This window comes from Lepus europaeus, chromosome 4 (assembly GCF_033115175.1).
Source record: "Lepus europaeus isolate LE1 chromosome 4, mLepTim1.pri, whole genome shotgun sequence".
NCBI lineage: Eukaryota > Metazoa > Chordata > Mammalia > Lagomorpha > Leporidae > Lepus > Lepus europaeus.
This window is the reverse complement of record NC_084830.1, coordinates 123,763,939-123,787,428: the sequence shown is the minus strand read 5'-3', so window position 1 is coordinate 123,787,428 and position 23,490 is coordinate 123,763,939.

The window sequence follows — 23,490 nt, the reverse complement described above, 5'->3', positions numbered from 1 at the left end:
GAGAGGGAGAATATGAGTGGATACTCAAGAGCACAGAAGCAAACGAAATGTTGAATCCAAAGACATGGCAAGATATCACTAAGATTAGACTAAGGGGAAAGGAAAGAGTGGGAGAGGAGAGGGGGGTTGTAGGTAGGGATGAAGGAGCAGAGAACACAGGCAGACCACCTTGGAGATAAAAATAGTAGGGAAAAGCTAAGTAGAATGAGAAAGTAGAATGAGGTCAAAAATGTTTCTTGCATACTCACAGCACACAAAATAAGATCTGGGACACTTGAACATTTAGCTGGGGGTCTCTCTGAGCCCAGCCAGGGCTCTGGATACCCACAACATAATTCAGGAATCCATACTCCACAAAAACACCAGCCCACATGATTGAGTGTTCAGAGCATTCCTTTTCTACTTCTTTGTGATTGGCTCATGCTATATCCTTTGTCTAGAATGCTCATTATCCCATTCACTTTTTGGCATATTAATGCAAATATATTAGTGCATACTTCATTGCAAAGTTCAAACACATAACTGCCCAAAGCCTTCTGAGAGATCCCTGTTGGAATCAATTTCTTCTATCAAAACTAGTTCATATATTCCTAAATTTGTATGTATGAAATGCATGAAGTTTGTATACCTTAAACAACAGATTTCTTGGTAATAAATCTCAAAAATACTATCTGATAATACATAGGTACTTCAAAATTTTAAGAAAATGGAATAAATGTTTTGCTGCAAAAATTTAATATCTATGCATAGTTATTTTCATAATATGCACTTTTCATTTCCTTTTTAAAGAAATCACATATGCATGAATTTTAACAAATTTTTGCTCCAAAATCAACAGCTTTCAATCACATTTTTTACATACTTTAAAAAAATCACTCTCGTAATACTTGATGGCATTTGTTCGCCATGCATGTGTGTGTATATATGTATATATTTGCCTCCATTACTTTGTAGAAATTTAGAGAGCAGGCGCTGCACCCCAGGCAGTTCTTCAGCTCTTTCTACTGAAGTTCTAAGGCTTTACACTTAGAAACAACTCAATACATGTTGACTGTATTCACATGGACCTAAATGAGGGATTTCTCAAAAAGTTTATTATTAAAATTATGTATGGGTTTCAAACATGTTTTGCACCAAATTTTCCATTGCCCATAAACTTCAAATTTTTTTTGTATTTCGAAGGCAGAGACAAAGACAGGCACACAGAGATAGAGATCTTCCATTCAGTGGTTCACTCTCCAAATACCCTGCCAGAACTAGGCTAGGTCACATCAAATCCAAGAGTCAGGAATTCAGTCTGGGGATCTCAGATGGTTATCAGAGATCCAAGTCCTTGAGCCGTCATCTGCTACCACATGGAGCACATACTGATAAGGGATTCAGAATCAGAACTGGTGCTAGGACTTGACCATGGGCTTGAATTCTGATAAGGGATGTGGGCATCCCCAAGGAGCTTCCTAACTACTGTGCCAAACTCCTCCCCTGCGTGAACCTTTTGTAGCATCCTTGCATTTGTAACTGAGAAGCTGTAGACATTGTCAAATACCAGATCTCAAAAAAATATCACCCAAATCCCTGATCATCCAAGGCTGCTTTTCTTCATACTGGGGAAAGAGGAAACTTGATGGTCCTAGTATCCTCACTGTGCGGAGAGAGAGAGTTGAGCTGTTACTGAGATAGGAAGTCTAGCTTCAAGCAGTTCTTTCAGTATCAGGAGTTTGACTAATACTGGGTTTGAATCATGACACAGTTTAGCATTATTAGACACAGGACGGTGAGAATTTTCAGGGGATTTATTCAAAGAGTCTTCAATTATAATCTATCTAAGTATTTTTTCCATTGGAGAATTGATGGGTATATAAAATGAACAATAATATTATGTGCAATATTTATCTGCTTTGGCAAGCATTACCTGAAAGAGTAAATTTATATTGATGAAGTCAGTAGAATACTAAAGTCATGCTAATGTGAACAGTAAGCTGTGGGTAAAAAAGAGAATTTTCCAGTCAGCCACTAACAGCATTGTGCTGATGAATTTTGGAAGAAAACTAAAAAAGATAAAATAATCTCAAAATTTATTTATTTCATCAACAGGCAGTGTTTTCCATCTGTCAACTTCTTCATTCTTACAAACAGGACAAAAACCAACTAGAGCAGGATCTGTGATTTCAATACACAGACCCTACTAGGAAATTTAAGTTCACTTAATTTTAGAGTTTTAAAGTTACTTCTAGAGTAATTATGAGACTATGTCTGCGACCTGCAAAAAATGGTAGGATGACATCTGATGTGTGCCATGAGAATGCAATGGGCACTAGAGGTCCCAGCACTGAGCATTTGTCATCTCTGGGTTACTGAGTTGAAAATGATTCTACTCATTGTTCACCGCCTTCAGACTCCTTGCTTGATTCTGCTTTCACTTTACTTCCCTTTCTTCCTGGAAAACTGCATTAATCCCAAGAACTCATCATGTTCTTACTGCCAAAATCTTTGAGCGAGTTTCTGTTGGGTTCCACAAAATTCAGGTATTATGTCAGAGGGGCAACATATTCACATAACATTCCTTTGTTTAAAAAAATACTCATTTTATTTATTTGAAAGGCAGAGTGACAGAGTCAGAGCTCTTATCTGCTGGTTCAGTCCTCTAATTGCCATGATGAGCATGGCCAAAACTCGATCTGAGCCTCACACATGGGTGACAGGAACCCAGCTACCTGAGCAACCCAGGACAGGCACTAGCAGCAAACTGGAAAGAAGGAGTAGAGCAGGACTCAATCCCAGGTGCTCTGAGACGCAGGAGTCCCAAGTGGAGTCTTCATTTGTATGACAAATACCTACTCCATGTAACATTTTTCAATGATAGCTAAAAAACGCTCAGCTAACCAGGATCTTGAAGGAGTTGAGGTAAATGAAAACAATATTCTGAATGAAATACAAGACTAAGAGTATCCAATACCCTCAGTTGCCTTAACCGTTGACTGGTCCGTGGATAGCGACACTGTCCAAACTCACCAAGAGAATCCCTGCATAGTACTCTGCGGTCTGATAATAGTAAAAGGAACTCTTGTAACTCAGGCTGCTAAATTGGCTTAAGCATAGAACTGACACAGCTCATCACTGGCCTATTCCTTTTCCAAGTGGATGCATAGAGAAACCTAAACTGAGGAATGAAAAAACTGGGTGTCCTCAAAAGAAACTTTGTCCAGAAAGAGCGGCAGAGACTGCGTAAGACTGTGTGAGTCTTGAGAACTGACCTAGCAGGTTTTAAGTGCTAACAACTTCCTTTTACTTAAGGAGCCTTCTGCCATTTCAAACCTGGAAAATATTAATATAGGCCACATCCAAGAATCAGCCTTACATTGTGAAAATATGCCTAACTTTGGTGTTCTTCTAGGAACCTCATTTCTCCGACAGCTCCCTACCCCTGACCATAGATTTCATAAGCTAGAAACAAAGCTTTTCATTTCATTTTGTATACATACCGATCAGCTATTCCTTTTGTGTTGCACGGAGTCCAGATTAAAATTTATGGAAATTCACAAGAGAACAAATAGGTCTATTAGCAAATACAGCACACGTGGGAATACAAACAGTGAAAGATCACACTAGGCCATTTTGAGAGATGACAAAACAAATATTTAAATATGACCATTTGCCATCTCATTTAGGCTCTAAAAATGTTCTGAGGCTATAGAATAGTAGAAATGAGAAAATTCAAGAACCATCCATTTTTTCCTAAAAACAGTTAAGTTTGCAAAAAGACAACAGAAAGCGTGCACCTGCCAATCATGGTGTTACTTTAATTCGCCTCTAGAGGTCATGACTAGTCAAGGCAATCCTGTTCCGGTAGCAGATGTTTCATGGACTTTCTCAGCCTAGTGTTAGGCAAACTCTGTGCAGTCAGTGGGTTCTTTTGTGAGGGAGACAGACTTTGTCAGGGTGAGGGAAAAACCAAGAGAGGATAGTCTTATCTTGCACCAACCAAAGTATCTTTTAAAATTTAGCTCTCATGTATTAGTCTCACAAGGAAAACATTTTTTAAAGTGGGGAGGTGGGGAGCTGTAACTACTTAAAAGATATTAGCTGCTTTATATAAATACAATAAATCTAGGTAGTGAGTTCCTAGGTATCTCAGATACTAGAGATTTGATAACGTAAAAAGGTTCCACTAATGTCCCACAGATGCAGATCCCGCTGGCACTCTAATTTGTCTAGAATGTATGAATTTAAAAGGATCACCTAACCTCTGCTCACTCTGTATTGGAAAATGGGATTCTGATCATGCATCAGCTGATGAGTTCTGCATTTGTTAGGAAGTAAAATGAAGATGGAGACATGCACTAGTGCTGTCTCGGGTTTAATCACTTGGGCTGATCAGTCTTGATGTGAAATTTTACCATTTCAGATCAGCCGCTCAGCATGTAAATGAGCCTCTTTTGTTCTAACACAGAGAACTCCATACATAAGTGGGATGTCTTCAAGGCATTCCCTTTATATGCCATCAATAATGCACAAAACACATGGGCTAGCACTTTTTGGTGCACCGGAGAGATAGCAAGAGGCTATTAAGGAAGCATTGGTTTAACAAATCTTTAAATACACAATGTTTTCAGTAGGCCTTATTCACGAACGTATCAGAAATTAGAGTTACTGTGACCTTGTTAATTTGACAATTCTGTCCGTTTCTGTTACCATGAAAGAGAAAATACCCTCTAGTTCTTCATCCTACTCTCCATCTTCAACATGGGCATTCTTTGCTCCCTTGCACTTAGATTCCATTTTTCTGTTTGGGGTAGTAAGTTCAGGGAATTTTCAAAGAGACAAAAGCTACTCAAAAGATTATAAATGTCAAACACATGTAAATTTCTCCTGCTCCATTTCTCCCCAAGACAGGAATGTCCTTTGTTGTCTCCCAGTGTGTTTCAGCTGGCTGACATCTCTGCTGAGGAGCAATCATCCAGGCAGCATCCTCACAATGTAACGACAATCAGTTACCAAAAATGTGCAGGCACTGATAACGGGATTCAGAAGGGTCAGAAACGAGCGAAAGAAAATAGGTATTTCAAAGAAGTGCGCAGCGGCAGCCGCCGACCTTGGCTTAAGATCACATCCAAAACGTTTATTAATTTTCTGCTATAAAAACAGAAGGAAGCCAAGTCAAGTCCTGATAAGAGGTCATTCTGGAGAAGGGGAGAATACTTTACCATTTAAATGTCATTCCTGCAGTTGAATTAAATCCACCACTCCTACTTTTTCAGCCAGGAAGAGGCAGGTGCTAAGGCTGAAATAAGATGCATCTCCAGAATTTTTCTTCTTCGAAGATGATTCTACAGATTTTTGGAATTGACCTAAAGCAGCTTCATGCAAAGAAGACATACACAAAAGATTTCAGCAAAACTCTAAGAACACTTCCAAGAAATTTTCCCAAATGGATGCCCTATCAAGGAAGTAATAATGAGACAAGTATGAAAGCAACTGCAGCAGCTCCCTTTCATTGAGTACCTACTGCACTCTTAATTGAAAATGAGAGCCAAGAAACATCCTCTACCTTGCAGGTGAAAAATCAAAGACTAAAATAATTCACTTATTTATGATCAGACCATGAATATGGCAAGTTTGGAAATTAAAGGTAAATTTTTTCTGCCAAACCACTAGTCATAATCCCTGTACTCTCCAGTTAAAATTAAATTAAAAAATAAACTAAGAAACTGCAACAATGAGGGGTTGGCAGATCCCATCACGGGAGCCAGAAGTACTGTAGCTACTTAATTTAAAAAAGTCAAGCCTGATGGGCTTTGTGGGAACTAAACAGAAATATCTGAAATTACCATATGGAGAAGCAAAGACTCTCTTATAACTAATGTTTTATTAAAAGCAGACAAATTATAGATTCTACTTCTACCTCTAACAGAAGCATGATTCATAGTAAATTTCCCACTGAAGAAGACAATAAAACCTAGGTTAAAAAACTAAATATTTTGGGATGCCCACTCTAACCACTGCTATTCAATATAGTTCTCAAAGTTTTAGCCGGAGCTATTAGGCAAGAAAAAGAAATTAAAGGGATACAAATTGGGAAGGAAGAACTTAAACTATCCCTCTTTGCAGATGATACAATTCTTTATTTAGGGGACCCAAAGAACTCTAAGAGACTACTGGAACTCATAGAAGAGTTTGGCAAAGTAGCAGGATATAAAATCAATGCACAAAAATCAACAGCCTTTGTATACACAGGCAATGCCATGGCTGAGGAAGAACTTCTAAGATCAAGTCCATTCACAATAGCTACAAAAACAATCAAATACCTTGGAATAAACTTAACCAAGGATGTTAAAGATCGCTACGATGAAAATTACAAAACCTTAAAGAAAGAAATAGAAGAGGATACCAAAAAATGCAAAAATCTTCCATGCTCATGGATTGGAAGAATCAATATCATCAAAATGTCCATTCTCCCAAAAGCAATGTATAGATTCAATGCATTATCAATCAAGATACCAAAGACATTCTTCTCAGATCTGGAAAAAAATGATGCTGAAATTCATATGGAGACACAGGAGACTTTGAATAGCTAAAGCAATCTTGTACAACCAAAACAAAGCCGGAAGCATCACAATACCAAATTTCAGGACATACTACAGGGCAGTTGTTATCAAAACAGCATGGTACTGCTTTTTTTTTTTTTTTCAAATAAATAAATAAATCTTTAAAAAAATAAAATTTGTTGGTAAAATTTATCTGTTCTTGGAGAAATCCAAGATGGCGGAATAGGAAGGGAGCACATTGATATTCTTCGGCAAGACACAGGTTAATAAAAGTGGAGATACTGCAGGGTCAAGGAAGAGTAGGGGAAGAAACAGCAGAGGAAACTCTTCCGGAACTAGTGATTCACAGTGGACCTGCGTGGAGAGCGTGGGAGCCCAAGTTCGGGACACCAGCAGCAGACTCAACGCACCAGCGCTGGAACGCGAGGTGAGCCGAACCTCCATAGCCCGAGACACCAGCGGGCAAGCGGAAAGAGGAGGCTAGAGGGAACGAGGCTTGAAACTCCGTGGGGAAAAGTTCACCAGGCTAACTAGAAGAGAGAGAGGGAAAAAAAAAAAGTGACCGAAACGGACACGAGTTTCTCTCTCTCCGCTCACCCCTCAAGGGCGAGCAAGACAAAGAGCAGGCACCATTTTGGACATATGTCATAAGCAGGGCGACCTCAGGTCTGCACCAGCCCTGAGCCTAGCAGAAAAACCTGACTCTGGGGGGAGGGGTAAAATAACAGGAGATTAGGATCTAACTTGGCAATCCAGTGGGAGACTGCAGGAGAATTGGAGACCACACTGAGGGCAGCACAGATTCCCTGTGTGGTCCTTGGGAAAGAGCTTCCAATCTCTGGCTCCTGTGGGTATATCATTTGCCTGCTAACTACCTCCAATTACATTCAGCTGTGCGGAATTACTTCCCTTTTGAATCAACAAAAGAAAGAGACATTTACCACACCTAACCTGGGAGTGTCATCTTGACACACCCTCAACCCTGAGGAACCAAACACAGCTCTCAGTCCACACCCATCTCAAGCCTCTAAGGCTCCACCAAAAGCAGACAGTCCACTTAATCTAGAGTCATAGTATAACAAGAAAAAAAAAAACACCACAGTGAAGAAACCAAATATCTCCAACATGCCATACAACAAACGCAAAAACCGAGGTAACAAGAACAAGGAAGACACTATGACGACCCCAAATGAAAAAGACACCCCAACTCAAGATTATGAAGATGATGAGATGGAAGAAATGCAAGAAGCGGATCTCAAAAAATTGATAGGAACATTAAGAAGTTCTCAAAAACAAATTCTTGAACTACAGAAATCCTTAAAAGACAAGATAGAAAATCTCTCTCGTGAAAGTGAACTATTAAGGAGGAATCAAAATGAAATGAAACAACTAGTGGAACAAGAAATGGTGATTGTGACGAGAAATCATAATGAAATGAAGAATTCAATAGATCAAATGACAAACACATTAGAGAGCCTTAAAAACAGAATGGGCGAAGCAGAAGAGAGAATATCAGACTTAGAAGACAGAGAACAGGAAAGGAAACAGGCAAACCAAAGGAAAGAAGAAGAAATTAGAAATCTAAAAAATATTGTCGGGAATCTACAGGATACTATTAAAAAATCTAACATTCGGGTTCTAGGAGTGCCTGAAGGCATGGAGAGGGAGAAAGGATTAGAAGGCATTTTCAGTGAGATACTAGCAGAAAATTTCCCAGGTTTGGAGGACAGAGGCATCTTAGTACAGGAAGCTTATAGAACCCCTAATAAACATGACCAAAAGAGATCCTCACCACGACACATCATAATCAAACTCACCACAGTGAAACATAAAGAAAAGATTCTAAAAGGTGCAAGAGAGAAACGTCAGATTACTCTTAGAGGATCTCCAATTAGACTCACAGCAGACTTCTCATCAGAAACCCTACAAGCTAGAAGGGAATGGCAAGACATAGCCCAGGTACTAAGAGAGAAAAACTGCCAGCCCAGAATATTATATCCTGCAAAGCTCTCATTTGTGAATGAAGGTGAAATTAAGACTTTTCATAGCAAACAGAAACGGAAAGAATTTGTTGCCACTCATCCTGCCCTGCAAAAGATGCTTAAAGATGTGTTACACACAGAAACACAGAAACATGGTCACCAATATGAAAGAAGGTAAAGGAAGGAAACCTCACAGCAAAAGATCACAGGAAGCTCAATTTCTCTTTGACATAGAATTAAACTCTGATGCACTGTTAGAGCAATGTGTTAAAGTAATCTATTATGTTCTCTTGATGTCTGTTAAATTCTAATTGTTCAAAAACAGCTGAATTTTTATTAAGAGCTATGGGTTATTTAACTATGTGCTTATTTTCAAAGACTTGAATAATCACCTTGTAACAATGATCAAATTTGGTCTATGTTATGTCATGATTTTAAGGAATCTTAGTTCAACCAGATATTTTGGATTTTGATATTGGTCTATTATGCTATGTTATATGGGCGTACATATTGTATGTCCACATGGGGAAATTTTATTAAGAGTTTTATTTTAAATGGCTTATAGATAAGATTGTCCATAAATTTAAGCTGCTAAAATCAATCAAAGATACATTTTAATTTGTGTGACCTGAATCGGTGTATCATATGTTTTAAACTTGTTGGTAGAAAGAAACTAAAAACATTTTATATGGTTGTGCTTAAGTTTACTGGTTAAACAAACTACACCATCTTAGATATTTAAGAGGTGTTTTCAAATACATGATTCTTAAAATTTATAGAAGGCATTGGACCTTCTGATAAATGTTTTATTAAGTTCTTATCTAAGGGTTGAAACGGTTTGCTAAGTATTCATGTAATATTGCTATTGTCAGCAAGTGATCTAGGACTTGCTCCCTCATTTCTCTATTCTAAGCCCAACTTGTTCTTTCATTTCTCTATTCTCTTCAAGGTAGGAAACTAATTCTATTATGAAGGAATCTGTAGGACGCACAATTTAATCTTTAGACCTTATAAGAGATGGCTAACATTTTTCTGTAATAGCATAGCCAAAATAAGAGCTTAAATAATAATCTCATAGCTAGATTCACATCGCCATCAGCGAAGTATACAGTAAGTAGAAAAAAAAAAACCTCCCTTTCAGACCAAAGGGAAAGAAAGTTTTAAAGTGAGAATATAATTTTCCTCATGGGCATTGTCTACCTTAGAAAAACTACTACAGAACATGCCTGTGACTATAGACTTGTAGTTCAGGCCACCGAAGATTAGAGATGGGACACGGGCACTCCCTTGACTTGCATCCTCTGGTCTGCTTTAACACAAACCAGGAGGAAAAGAAAGCTAGGCATCAGAAGCAATGGGTGGCAGGCCTATTAATGGCTGATCTGTACGGTGATCTGCCCTCAAGGAGACCCAACAGGCCAGTCCACTACAGTGGCTTTCAATGTGGTAAGCCTGGGCTTCAGCAGAAGTCAGCTTGTGAAGAGCCCTGGCAGCTCTGCCAAGAGTTGGATCACTGGAAATGGACCTGCCCTGGAGTCGAAGGATGCCCAGGTCAGAGCCACAGATCTTATTGGCTCTAAGCTGAAAAGCCCTTCACTCAGCCCAACTTCCAAAGTGACCACTGCAGCTGAGGGGATGGTCAAGTAGGGTCAGCAACATTGCAGGCAGAACTGTAAATTTCTTGTTAGAGATGCCACCTGCCTTTACCTGGCCAGCTCTCCTCCCAGGCCAGCCAAGTAATGAAAGTCAACAGAGTGCCTTCCCCTAGGAGGTTCACACCTCCCTTAGGATATACCCCATGTGAAGAGATAGATAGGTCTAGGCCTCTTAACTTACAAGGCCTATAGCCCAACAGATTATTATCAAGCCCCTTCTATCAGGTTCTATTTGCCTCTCAATCAGAAAACTTAATTGTAGCTTAGACAGCACCTTTCTTAGCTCCTCTAATAATGACTCTGTCCTTTGTTCTAGACCCTGTCTAGTGCACTTGGGCCTCATTCCTTTGTAATCATAACCTCTACTCTACCACCAACGGCTCTACTCCCAACCTGTGTGTACTGATGGTCCTCTTCCCCACTTAATGCTGTATAATTGTTCAGACCTGGCAAATGCCACTCTTAGGATCATTGGTTACTATCCTCACCCTGTCTTTTATGACCTTGTCTAAATATGATCAGAGTCGGGGAACTTGGAAGGCTTCCATAGCCTTGGCAACTCATGACGACAGCCTAGGGTGGTTACTGGTGCCATAAACTAGAGTGTCAATTTGTTGGGTCAACAACAGGAGCCACTGTGCGCTTGCTCCTGATGTGGGATCTCTGTCCTTAATGTACTGTACATTTTGATTTAATGCTATAACTAGTACTCAAACAGTATGTTTCACTTTGTGTTTCTATGTGGGTGCAAACTGTTGAAATCTTTACTTAATGTATACTAAATTGATCTTCTGTATATAAAGAGAATTGAAAATGAATCTTAATGTGAATGGAAGGGGAGAGGGAGCAGGAGAGGGGAGGGTTGCGGGTGGGAGGGAAATTATGGGAAGGGGAAGCCATTGTAATCCATAAGCTGTATACTGGAAATTTATATTCATTAAATAAAAGTTAAAAAAAAACAGCATGGTACTGGTACAGAAATAGATGGATAGACCAATGGAACAGAATAGAAACACCAGAAATCAATCCAAACATCTACAGCCAACTTATATTTGATCAAAGATCAAAAACCAATCCCTGGAGTAAGGACAGTCTATTCAATAAATGGTGCTGGGAAAATTGGATTCCCAAATGCAGAAGCATGAAGCAAGACCCCTACCTATCACCTTACACAAAAATCCACTCAACATGGATTAAAGACTTAAATCTATGACCAGACACCATCAAATTATTAGAGAGCATTGGAGAAACCCTGCAAGATATAGGTACTGGCAAAGACTTCTTGAAAAAGACCCTGGACGCATAGGCAGTCAAAGCCAAAATTAACATTTGGGATTGCATCAAATTGAGAAGTTTCTGTACTTCAAATGAAACAGTCAGGAAAGTGAAGAGGCAACCGACAGAATGGGAAAAAATATTTGCAAACTATGCAACAGATAAAGGGTTGATAACCAGAATCTACAAAGAGATCAAAAAAGTCCACAACATCAAAACAAACAACCCACTTAAGAGATGGGCCAAGGACCTCAATAGATATTTTTCAAAAGAGGAAATCCAAATGGCCAACAGACACATGAAAAAATGTTCAAGATCACTAGCAATCAGGGAAATGCAAATCAAAACCACAATGAGGTTTCACCTCACCCCGGTGAGAATGGCTCACATACAGAAATCTACCAACAATAGATGCTGGCGAGGATGTGGGGGAAAAGGAACACTAACCCACTGTTGGTGGGAATGCAGACTGGTTAAGCCACTATGGAAGTCAGTCTGGAGATTCCTCAGAAACCTGAACATAACCCTACCATACAACCCAGCCATCCCACTCCTTGGAATTTACCCAAAGGAAAATAAATTGGCAAACAAAAAAGCCGTCTGCACATTAATGTTTATTGCAGCTCAATTCACAATAGCTAAGACCTGGAACCAGCCCAAATGCCCATCAACAGTAGACTGGATAAAGAAATTATGGGACATGTACTCTATAGAATACTATACAGCAGTCAAAAACAATGAAATCTGGTCATTTGCAACAAGATGGAGGAATCTGGAAAACATTATGCTGAGTGAATTAAGCCAGTCCCAAAGGGACAAATATCATATATTCTCCCTGATCGGCAACAACTAAATGAGCGCCAAAGGGGAAACCTGTTGAAGTGAAATGGACACTATGAGAAACAGTGACTTGATCAGCCCTTGTCCTGACTGTTGATGTACAATTTAATACTTTATCTATTTTAGTATTTTTTTTGTTCTAGTACTATTGGTTGAACTCTGTAATTAACACACAATTATTCTTGGGTGTTTAAATTTTTGCTGAAAAGTGATCACTGTTAAATATAACAGTGGGAATAAGCGACGGAGGAGATGTACAATTTGGGACATGTTCAATCAGACTTGCCCCAAATGGGGGAGTTAGAAACGTGCCAGAGGATTCCAATACAATCCCATCAAGGTGGCATGTACCAATGCCATCTCACTAGTCCAAGTGATCAACTTCAGTCCACAATTGATCACACTGATAGGTCTAAGAGTCAAAGGGATCACACAAACAAGACTAGTGTCTGCTAATACTAACTGATAGAATCAAAAAGGGAGAGAACGATCCATCATGGGAAGCGGGATACACAGCAGACTCATAGAATGGCAGATGTCCTAAATAGCACTCTGTCCTCAGAATCAGCCCTTAAGGCATTCGGATCTGGCTGAAGAGCCCATGAGAGTATTGTAGGCATGGAAAGCCAAGACACTCTGGGGAAAAAAAAAAAGCCCTAAATGAAAGATCTCTGTGAGTGAGATCCCAGTGGAAAGAACAGGCCATCAAAGAAGGAGGTACCTTTCTCTGAAAGGAGAGAACTTCCACTTTGACTATGACCCTGTTGGAATAAGATCAAAGTCAGCGAACCCAAAGGGCTTCCATAGCCTTGGCAACTCATGAAATAGAACCTAGGGAGATTACTGACGCCATAAACAAGAGTGTCAAATTGTTAAGTCAACAACAGGAGTCACTGTGTACTTACTTCTCATGTGGAATTTGTCCTTAATGTGTTGTCCAGTGTGAAGTGATAATATAACTGGTACTGAAACAGTATTTTACACTTTGTTTTTCTGTGTGGCTGCAAACTGATGAAATCTTACTATATCCTGAATCGATCTTCTGTATATAAAGTTAATTGAAAATGAAAAAAAAAAACTTGGTTTTAAATTGGAAATTGCATAGAAAATCAATTTTTAAAAAATATCAGCCGGCGCCGCGGCTCAATAGGCTAATCCTCCGCCTAGCGGCGCCGGCACACCGGGTTCTAGTCCCGGTCGGGGCACCGATCCTGTCCCGGTTGCCCCTCTTCCAGGCCAGCTCTCTGCTGTGGCCAGGGAGTGCAGTGGAGGATGGCCCAAGCCCTTGGGCCCTGCACCCCATGGGAGACCAGGATAAACACCTGGCTCCTGCCATCGGATCAGCGCGGTGCGCCGGCCGCAGCGCGCTACCGCGGCGGCCATTGGAGGGTGAACCAACGGCAAAAGGAAGACCTTTCTCTCTGTCTCTCTCTCACTGTCCACTCTGCCTGTCAAAAATAAAAAAAAAAAATAAAAAAATAAAAAAATAAAAAAAAAAAATATCATGTGGGATCTCTGTCCTTAATGTGCTGTACATTGTGATTTAATGCTATAATTAGTACTCCAACAGTATTTGAAATCTTTATTTAATATATACTAAACTGATCTTCTGTATTAAAAAAAACTAAATATTTTAATTTAAAATGGTTAAATTGCTTAAATTAATCAGAGAACAACTAAGGAAGCCAAGACTGATTGCTCATGATCTTAAAAAGAAAGTGTAATAAGAACTTTGATAGTTTTTTTTTCTTTCTCCATTACACCCTTGTCTATATTACAAAAAAGCATAGAGACAGACAATAATCAAGAGGTTTTTAGCAATCAAGAGTTTTCAGTGATCTGTTTGGGACAGGAAAACCAAGATCTAGGAGCTAGTATTATCACGGATGCAAAAATTTGAGAGAAAAGACAACATTTCTAGATTAGTATTAAAAAGCGAGATCATGTGCCACTAACAGACTGACATTAAAAAGTTAAATGAAGTTAAGTTGAAGGAAGATGATTTCTGGCAGAGGAAGACTAATAATAACCATACCAGGAAACATGAAGACAAGAAAGGGAAAATTAATAGCTAAATCTAAAACACTGGATACTTAATAAAAATCATGGGAATAAGACTTATGTATGTTTGTGTATCTATATGAGTACTATTTTCTAAGTACTTTAAATGTGTAATAATCATACCACAAAAGTTCGAAAGCATGATAAAACGAGTTAGCATTTTTAAGTTTTTATTTGCCCTAGAAATAATAAAACCAATGTTTTTGGTTGAATGAATGTACTAGTCAGGTTCTTGTCATTTTAACAAATACCTGACAGAAGTTGTTTATAAAGGAAAAAAGCTTACCTAAGCTCAGAGTTTTGGAGCTCCACAATGCAAGATATTTATGAAGAGTTTGAAAATGAAAAGATGTTCAGGATCCCTAGCCATCAGAGAAATGCAAATCAAAACCACAATGACGTTTCACCTCACCCTGGTGAGAATGGCTCATATACAGAAATCTACCAACAACAGATGCTGGCGAGGATGTGGGGAAAAAGGGACATTAATCCACTGTTGGTGGAAATGCAAACTAGCAAAGCCACTGTGGAAGTCATTTTGGAGATTCCTCTGAAACCTGAATATAGCCCTACCACATGACCCAGCCATCCCATTCCTTGGAATTTACCCAAGAGAAATTAAATTGGCAAATAAAAGAGCTGTCTGCGCCTCAATGTTTATTGTGGCTCAATTCACAATAGCTAAGATGTGGAAACAACCTAAATGCCCATCAAGAGAAGACTGGATAAAGAAATTATGGGATATGTACTGTATGGAACATACACAGCAGTAAAAAAAAAAAAAATGAAACCCAGTCATTTGCAACAAAATGGAGGAATCTGGAAAACATCATGCTGAGTGAACCACAGCGACAAATATCATATGTTCTCCCTGATCGGTGACAACTAACCGAGCACCAAAAAGGAAACCTGTTGAAGTAAAATGGACACTATGAGAAACAATGACTTGATCAGCCCTCATCCTGACTGTAGAAGAACAACTTACTGCTTTATTCCTTTTATTTTTTTTTTGTTCTACTTAATACCATTGGTTGAACTCTTTAACACACAATTATTATTATGTGTTTAAATTTAACTGAAAAGTGATCCCTGCTACATATAAGAGTGGGGATAAGAAAGGGAGGATATGTATATTGGCACATGCTCAATCAGTCTTACCCCTAATAGGAGAGCTAGAAATGTGCCATGGGACTCCAAATCCCATTAAGTTGGCAGGTACCAATGTCACCTTACTAGTTAAAGTCATCAGTTTAAGTTCAAAACTGATCATAAACATAGGCTTAAGTGTCAAAGGGATCACATAAGTAAGACCACTGTTTGCTAATAATAATTGATAGAATTAAAAAGGAGGGAACAATTCCACATGGGAAGCAGGATACACAGCACGCATAGAATGGCAGATGTCCTAAACAGCACTCTGGCCTCAGAATCAGCCCTTAAGGCACTGATCTGGCTAAAAAGCCCATGAGAGTTTCTCAGGCACAGAAGACAAGACACTGTGGAAAACAAAACAAAACAAAACAAAACAAAACCAAACCTAATTGAAAGATCTCTGTGAATGAGATCTTGGTGGAAAAAAGGAGCCATCCAAGAAGGAGGTACCTATCTCTGAAGGGAGGAGAGAACTTCCACTTTGATTATGGCCTTGTCTAAATAAGGTCGGAGTTTGTGAACTCAAGAGGCTTCCATGTCTTGGCAGCTCATGACAAGAGCCTCAGGGGATCACTGACATCATAAATAAGAATGTCAATTGTTAAATCAACAACAGGAGTCACTGCGCACTTGGTCCCCATGTAGGACCTCTGTCCTTAATGTGTCGTACTTTGAGATTTAACAGTAAAACTAATCTTCAAACAGTACTTTATACTTTGTGTGTCTGTGTGGGTGCTTGAAATCTTTCCTCAGTTTAGAGTTGACCTTCTGTATATAAAGATAATTAAAAATGAATCTTAATGAAGAATGGGATGGGAGAGGGAATAGGAGATGGGATGGTTTGCAGATGGGAGGGTGGTTATGGGGGAAAGAACCACTATAATCCAGAAGTTGTACTTCAGAAAATTTTATCTAGGGCCAGCGCCATGGCTCACTTGGCTAATCCTCTGCCTGTGGCACTGGCACCCCAGATTTTAGTCCTGGTTGCTCTTACTCCAGTCCAGCTCTCTGATGTGGCCCGGGAGGGCAGCAGAGGACGGCCCAAGTGCTTGGGTCCCTGCACCACATGGGAGACCAGGAAGAAGCACCTGGCTTCTGGCTTCAGATCAGCGCAGCTCCGGCCATAGCTGCCAATTGGGGAGTGAACCAGCAGATGAAGACCTTTCTTTCTCTCTCCCTTTCACTGTCTGTAACTCTACATTTCAAAACATAATAAAAGTTTTCTATAAAAGAAAATTATTTGGCTCCCCAACTCACACACATATCCAAAACACAGAGCCTTGTAATAGTGGTCCTAAGTGGATAGGGACTTTGCCCAATCATGATATTTTCAAGTAGGATCTTTGGTAGTCGAGTCAAATGGATTAGGTCACTTGGGGTGGGGCCCCATGATTGAATCATGATGGCTTTTCAAGGACAGACCACAGGACCAGTGTGCTTCCTGTTTTTCCATACAGCCAGGCTCACCATGCAGTTCTTCCTCTGCTTGCAGTTCAACTTTGTCTCCCTCATAAGACACTAGACCAATGGGCTGCTTATCCTTTCATAGGTCCTCTGGAGGCAGCCCAGGTCTGTTGACAGCTTGACTTTGACCCAGTGGAAGCCATTTCAGACTTCTGACTGCCCGAGTGATAAGGTAATGCAACTGTCCCTGTTTAAGCCACCAAGATGGTGGTAGTGTTTTAAGAGTCACAGAAAATTACCTATACAAATATGATTTCCTCCAAATTTTTCTGTGTCCATAGTCCATGCTTTTAATCCCAAGAAGGGCATAGCTACAATTATTAGAAGGAAAACTAAAGCATTCATCAAAATGATTTGCTCTATAGAAATATTTGATATTGCCTAATTGATTACAGTGTCCTTAAAACTGAGTAAGGTAAGTGACCTGGTAAAGCCTGATTTGATTTGTTTCAGTATTATAGATAAGTGTCAGAATTCTCATGGAGTGGGAGCTCCCTGAATTAGCTTAAATTCTTCTTTCATAGGTGTGTATGTGCTTGTGTATACATGTTGCTATGGTCTGAACGTGGTTCCCAAAACTTTGTGGCTTGAAAACTTGGTCCTTAATACAGGGTTGCTGTGAAATGGGACCTTTGAAAGGTTACTTGGTTGTGAGAGCTCCACCCTAATTAATGGAAGGAAGTATTCTCGGATTAATGCAATATCACAGGAAAAAGTTTGTTATAAAAGTGAACTCTTTCTGTCTCTCTGTGGTGCCCTCCACCATGTTAGAAGCTCTCACCAAATATAAAGTGGGGTGCTGGCACCATGCTCTTGGACTTGTTAGTCACTAGAACGATGAACCAAAATGAAGCTCTCTTCTGTATAAATGGCCCAGACTTTGGTGTCAGCTATAGCAAAGAGAATTGACTAAGACAGACACTTGTATCACACATCAATACACAGAATCAAATATACACATATACACAAGGGCACTACAAAATTTTGGGCATCAAAGTAGGCATCTGGCACAGCAGTTAAGCTCTGCTTGAGAGACTCACCACTTATCAGAGTACTTCCATTCAAGTCCCAGTCCTATTCCTAGTTCCAGATGCCCACCTATGTACACTGTGGGATGCAGCAGGTGACTGTTCAAGTAGTTGGATCCTTGCTACTCATGAGGCAGATTTGGATCGAGTTCTTGGCACAAAGCTTCTATCTAGCTGGCTTTGTACTGTTGTGGATATCTGGGGAGTGAACCAGCACACACAAGCTCTCTGTCACAGTTTTTTAAAAATTTTAATGAGAGATCCTTACACACCTTTTAAGTACTGATACATGTAAGTGTATTGACTATTTCCTTAAATATGCATGAACAATTTAAAATTAGTGGACTTCTCCTGTGATTCCTCCACCAGCAAGACTCAAGAGTCCCCCTGTGTTTTATTTAAGACCCCCAATCGCTTCTCACACCCAGTGTCCCCTGCGTTCCCTTCACTCTCTGTCGTCAGACCCTGAGGCCTCATCTCACTGTGCACTTCATTCCTGCTCCCAGGGGACGCTCAGTCCTCCTAGCTGCACCCCCACTGCTCCAGAGATCCTTTCCCATGAGCCTCTGCACAGGTCACTGCCTCTCCCTGTCCTCTTCCCCTTCCTGCTCTTCTTTTTCCTTCACAGTATTTATCTCCAGTATTTCTATTTTGCTTCCTTTTCCTGATCATTGTCTACTTCACTCCAAAGTGAGTGACCAGAGGGCAAAGATTCTTGTCTGCCTTTGTTCTCCCCTGTAGTCCAAGCAGTGTGAGAGTGCCTGGACACAGCAGGATCACAATAAATATTTTATAAGGGAGTGAGAGACCAAGAGAAAGAAGAAAAAAAATGAGCAATCTTTCACCATTATGCTGAAAACCATACTACTACTAGCAACAAAGTAAAGAAGAGGTAGGTGGATGGAAACATACTCCCTGTAGCTTGCTTATCCTTGTTTGGCAAGGACTGGGTAAAAAGAGCAAATTACTATTGAGACACGTCCATTCCACCCACTTGTGCTGTGCACGGTCTGCTGCAAAGAAAAATGCCAGTAGCCAAGGAACTAGATGAGAGGCAGAGTTTGAAGGGGAAAGGACTATAAGGCTGAGAAACTGCTGATGTAAGAAAAGGAGCCAATGACACATCTGCAACAGGTAGTAGAGCACCATGAACAGGTGAATAACGAAGCTCTGCTTTAAGAGAGGGATAAAATAACCTACAGAAAAAATAGCAGAACGGTACTTGGAACCATTTGTATTAATCAGAAGAACTTCTCAAGGGAAGAGGTCCTGACATCTTTTACACCCAAATATATTCCTAGTATAAGTTACAAGAATTTCACCCATGAAAGTTTCTGAATCATTCAATAAATACTCAGCACACTTCTCCACCAGGCATTGTGCTAAGCCCTGGGCAAACAGAGACAGCAAGATAGGTGGCGCCCTCATAGGGCTCTCATTCTACTGGGCAAAATCAGCAAAAAAACAAGTCATCTGAAGCCACAAATAATCCTCTCAGGCTGCAATTGGTGATGCCAAGGAAATAAACTGGGGGATCCTAGTGGGACTACTTGAGTAAGGGCATGGGGGAAGGTGGAACAGATGTGACCAGGGCTTCCCCTGTCCCTCCCGCCTGTCTGCATGAATCGCAACGGCTAGCTGCTCACAACATGATCATCCAAACTTAAGCTGCCAACCTCAGGCCTCATTCCCGGACTACTGAACTCACCTGCATTTTAACAGGATCCCCATGGCGGGTGTGCACAGTAAAATTCGAAAAGGACTCTTCAAGGCTGCTTCTAAGCATCAGGATTTGCTGTAGTTCTACTCATCTCTTTCTTCTTAGCTATGGATATGCTTCCAGAGCCTTCTTTTCAATGACCATTTTTCATCCTGAAGACCCTGATTAATTACACACTGTGTCATCCAATGCTCTTCTGTGCATTAGAAGTCAATTCTCAGAGTTGGGAGACACTTCTAAAAGCTTCCTTCCGTAAGTCCTTTACTCAGACATTCACAACAGAAAATCATTTAGCATTGAAAATTTGATCGTCACCTAACTTCCCCAACCTCTCCTCCATCAGATGAAGTTCAACCATTCTGCTCCATCTTACCCTCAGACAGCTGTGCAAATCATCTCCTTTTCCTCAGGTGAAAAAGTAGTACAGTCACCAAAGACAAGCAACCCTGTTAATCTTCTGAGGCACTGTCCCTAAACTTGCTGGAGCCACTCAGTGAGTACAAGCCAGCCTATGTAAGCAAATTACATCTTGTGATTTTGTAAGCCCCATATCTGGCCAACAGATGGCTTGATGTTTTTTAAATTTGATTCAACCATATAAAGAAGTAGAAGCTGCATAAAAATGTAAACTTCATTTTCTTAAAAAAACAATCTGGGGGCTGGCATTGCGATATAGCTGGTAAAGCCAGTCTGGGACACCGGCATCCCATATGGGCACTGGTTCCAATCCTGGCTGCTCCACTTCCCATCCAGGGCCCTGCTAATATGCCTGGGGAAGCAATAGTAGATGTGCCTAGTACTTGAGCTCCTGCACCCACTTGGGAGACATGGAAGAAGCTCTTGGCTCCTGGCTTCATCCTGGCCCCACCCCAGCCACCATGGCCATTTGAGGAGTGAAGCAGCAGATGGAAAATATCTCTCTGTGTGTCTCCCACATTCTTATAATTCTTCCTTTCAAATAAATAAAATAAATCTTCAAAAAAAAATAAAAAGCTGGTGTCTCCCCCTACTAGGATCCCTTTTCCTGGCTGCCATAGAACACCTGGTCCTTTTATACATTCCCCATCACAAGGCCAGGGTCCATTTACCACAATATGTTGCTGTCTATTTTTCTTAACAATGGAAGATATTTTCCCAATATAGATTCAAAAGAAATAAAAGATACAGCAAGTAAACGGATGAGTAAAAATAGGAAACAGCAGCTCTTAAAAAGAGGTAACAGTACCACTTCTTGTTTATTGGGTAAATGCAGAGTCCACTTGACTCTTCCATCTCTCTGACCCTATGTGTATTTAAATTTGTGATACTAATGGAGCAATTGGGAAGCCTAGGGTGGCAGAGGCCATACTCAATGGGAGGTTCTGTCCCTTCTCCATGACTTGGTCCCTCCAGCTGTGAAGCAAACTGGTCGGACTAGAGGACACACCAGATTTAGACAAAGAGTTGCAACCAAACCTAAGTCTCTGAAAAGGACAGAACAACCAATTGTGTTCCTGCCAGGGTAAGTAAAGACAATACTGACACCCAGTGGTCCATTAACCAGCTCCCCTCGATGCCCTAAAATTCCCCAGGACTGTTGGGTGCTCAGGCTCACCCAAAACTTTCATGTCTTAAAAGATGAAGGAAGTTGACCCAAAGTCAATGACACATAGAACAAAAGTAGCATGGAGTGGTCTGTATTCTAAGTCTTTCTGTTGAGGATCTAACTCTGATTTTGATACAAATATCTGCATTATAAAGAAAAAGCATAGGAAGTCAATGTATTTTTTTACATCATGGAAAGAAATGTTCTTTTCAAAACCTAAGGCTTATTTCCCAAGAGGTAAAATTCAGCATCCTGAACTATAGTGATTTTTTAATTACTTTTCTAAGCTTTGAAAAGCAAGTATTAAATATCTGAGATTATGAGGATATGGACTCTGGTTTTATGACACTCCCAGCACAGCCCCAAATTCCTAAATTTGGAATAATGAGCTTCCTGTAAGAGGGGTGGCAGGGGCCAAATTAACAGGAGAAACACATTTTGTTTTTTGCTTTCAGTGGGCTAATAATTACCAGAGTTTTAAAATCAGCAAAATTGAAAATATAACCTTTGGTGACATTTATTCTGACTGCTGATCAAAAGGAAATGTGAAAAAATGTATTCTAATAATAATTATTTCCTATCAAAAGCCTTGATTTTGACAAAAAGGACAAATGGCCTGGCCTTCTAATCCTAACAGAAGCCGACAGCTCATTGTAATCATCTAGATCAGACTTCAGCATAATGGCATTGGCGAAAAATGTGGGGAGAATTAATGTTAGCTATAAAAATATCTAAGCAGTCTAGGAAACACACCAGCTGGCTTCCTGACCTCACTGAAAGCCTCAAGACAGACTCCGAGGTCAAGAAAAAGTGAACTGCAGGATACTCTCTCCCTCCCCTCATCCATAATGAAATAAAGGAGAACATTTAAAAACTAAAGCAGCATAAGCAAATAAGAAAACTGAATGCCACAGTATCCAAAAGGCAGTGGCACAGAAAGAATTCCGACTTCAAGCTTATTCCGCAGACATGCAGTGAAGTGTACAGGAGTTCCTGAGGATGTTCCTTAACACTCTCAAATTGGACAAGAAATCCAAGCAGGGTCGAATCCTCCTCACCTCTTTTGACCCCAGGATGCACACACTTTGAGGGAAACAGAAAGGAAAGTGATCCACTTGTGCAGAACAATGTGCTTTTTGGGCTTGCTGCTCAATCAGGGGCTATCTAGAAGATACTACGCAATCCTTCATTAAGTAAAGCAATTCTACACACAAAACTTGGCAAAGGGGGCAAAGGAGTCAGGCATTCATCCCAGTGGCCAACTCAGTGGTTCTGAGTCCTGGCTCTCCTCCCAACTCTCATGTGAACACTAGGAGGAAGCAGGTAATGGCTCAAGAAGTCTGGTCCTTACTACCCAAAATGGATATAATGATTGAGTTCCTAGTTTCCAGCTTTAGCCTCATCTAACCCTGACTGTTGTGGGCATCTGAGGGATAAACCAGCTAAGGGGAACTCTGTGTGTTTTCATCTCTATTTCTCTCTCTCTCCCACTCTGTGTGTGTGTGTGCTTATCTCTCTGCCACTCATATACATGAATAATTTTAAAAGAAGTGAGAGTTTATATAAAAAGGGAGAAGCGAACAAGAACTACTTTCTCTAAGAATGACTACTCCAAATTCTAGGTGAATTCAGACAAGATAAATCTCAGACAGTAGTGGAAGAAAGTTTAGAGATTCACTCAGGCCATTGTAGGAGAATATAGGATACAGAACAACTCTCTTAACATGGAAAGAAAACCAAAGCAATATGTTAACCTAAAAATATTCAAGAGAAACAGCATGAAAAAGAAATTAAAAAGTTGAGTATACTGGTTTCATACAAAATTTGCTGCACTGATTATTCCTAAATACTTTGTCCAATAGAATCAATGAGAGTAATATTTAAAAGTGATAAACCAAACAGTAAAACCTCAAAGTCTAGCCAATAAACTATAGTATTAAGTAAAAGGTACATAGTAGACCTAAGGAAAAACTTAAGAGTCAAACAAAATAATACCATCTTAAAACTAATGAATACATTAGAAACAGCAAGAAATGGAATAGAAATAAATGAAAATTAAATTCTAGTGTTGTGGCACAGCAGAAACTGTTACTTGCAATGTTGATATCCCATATCAGAGTGCTGACTCAAGTCCTTTCTTCTCCTCTTTCAATCCAGCTTTTTGCCAATGCTACTGATAATGG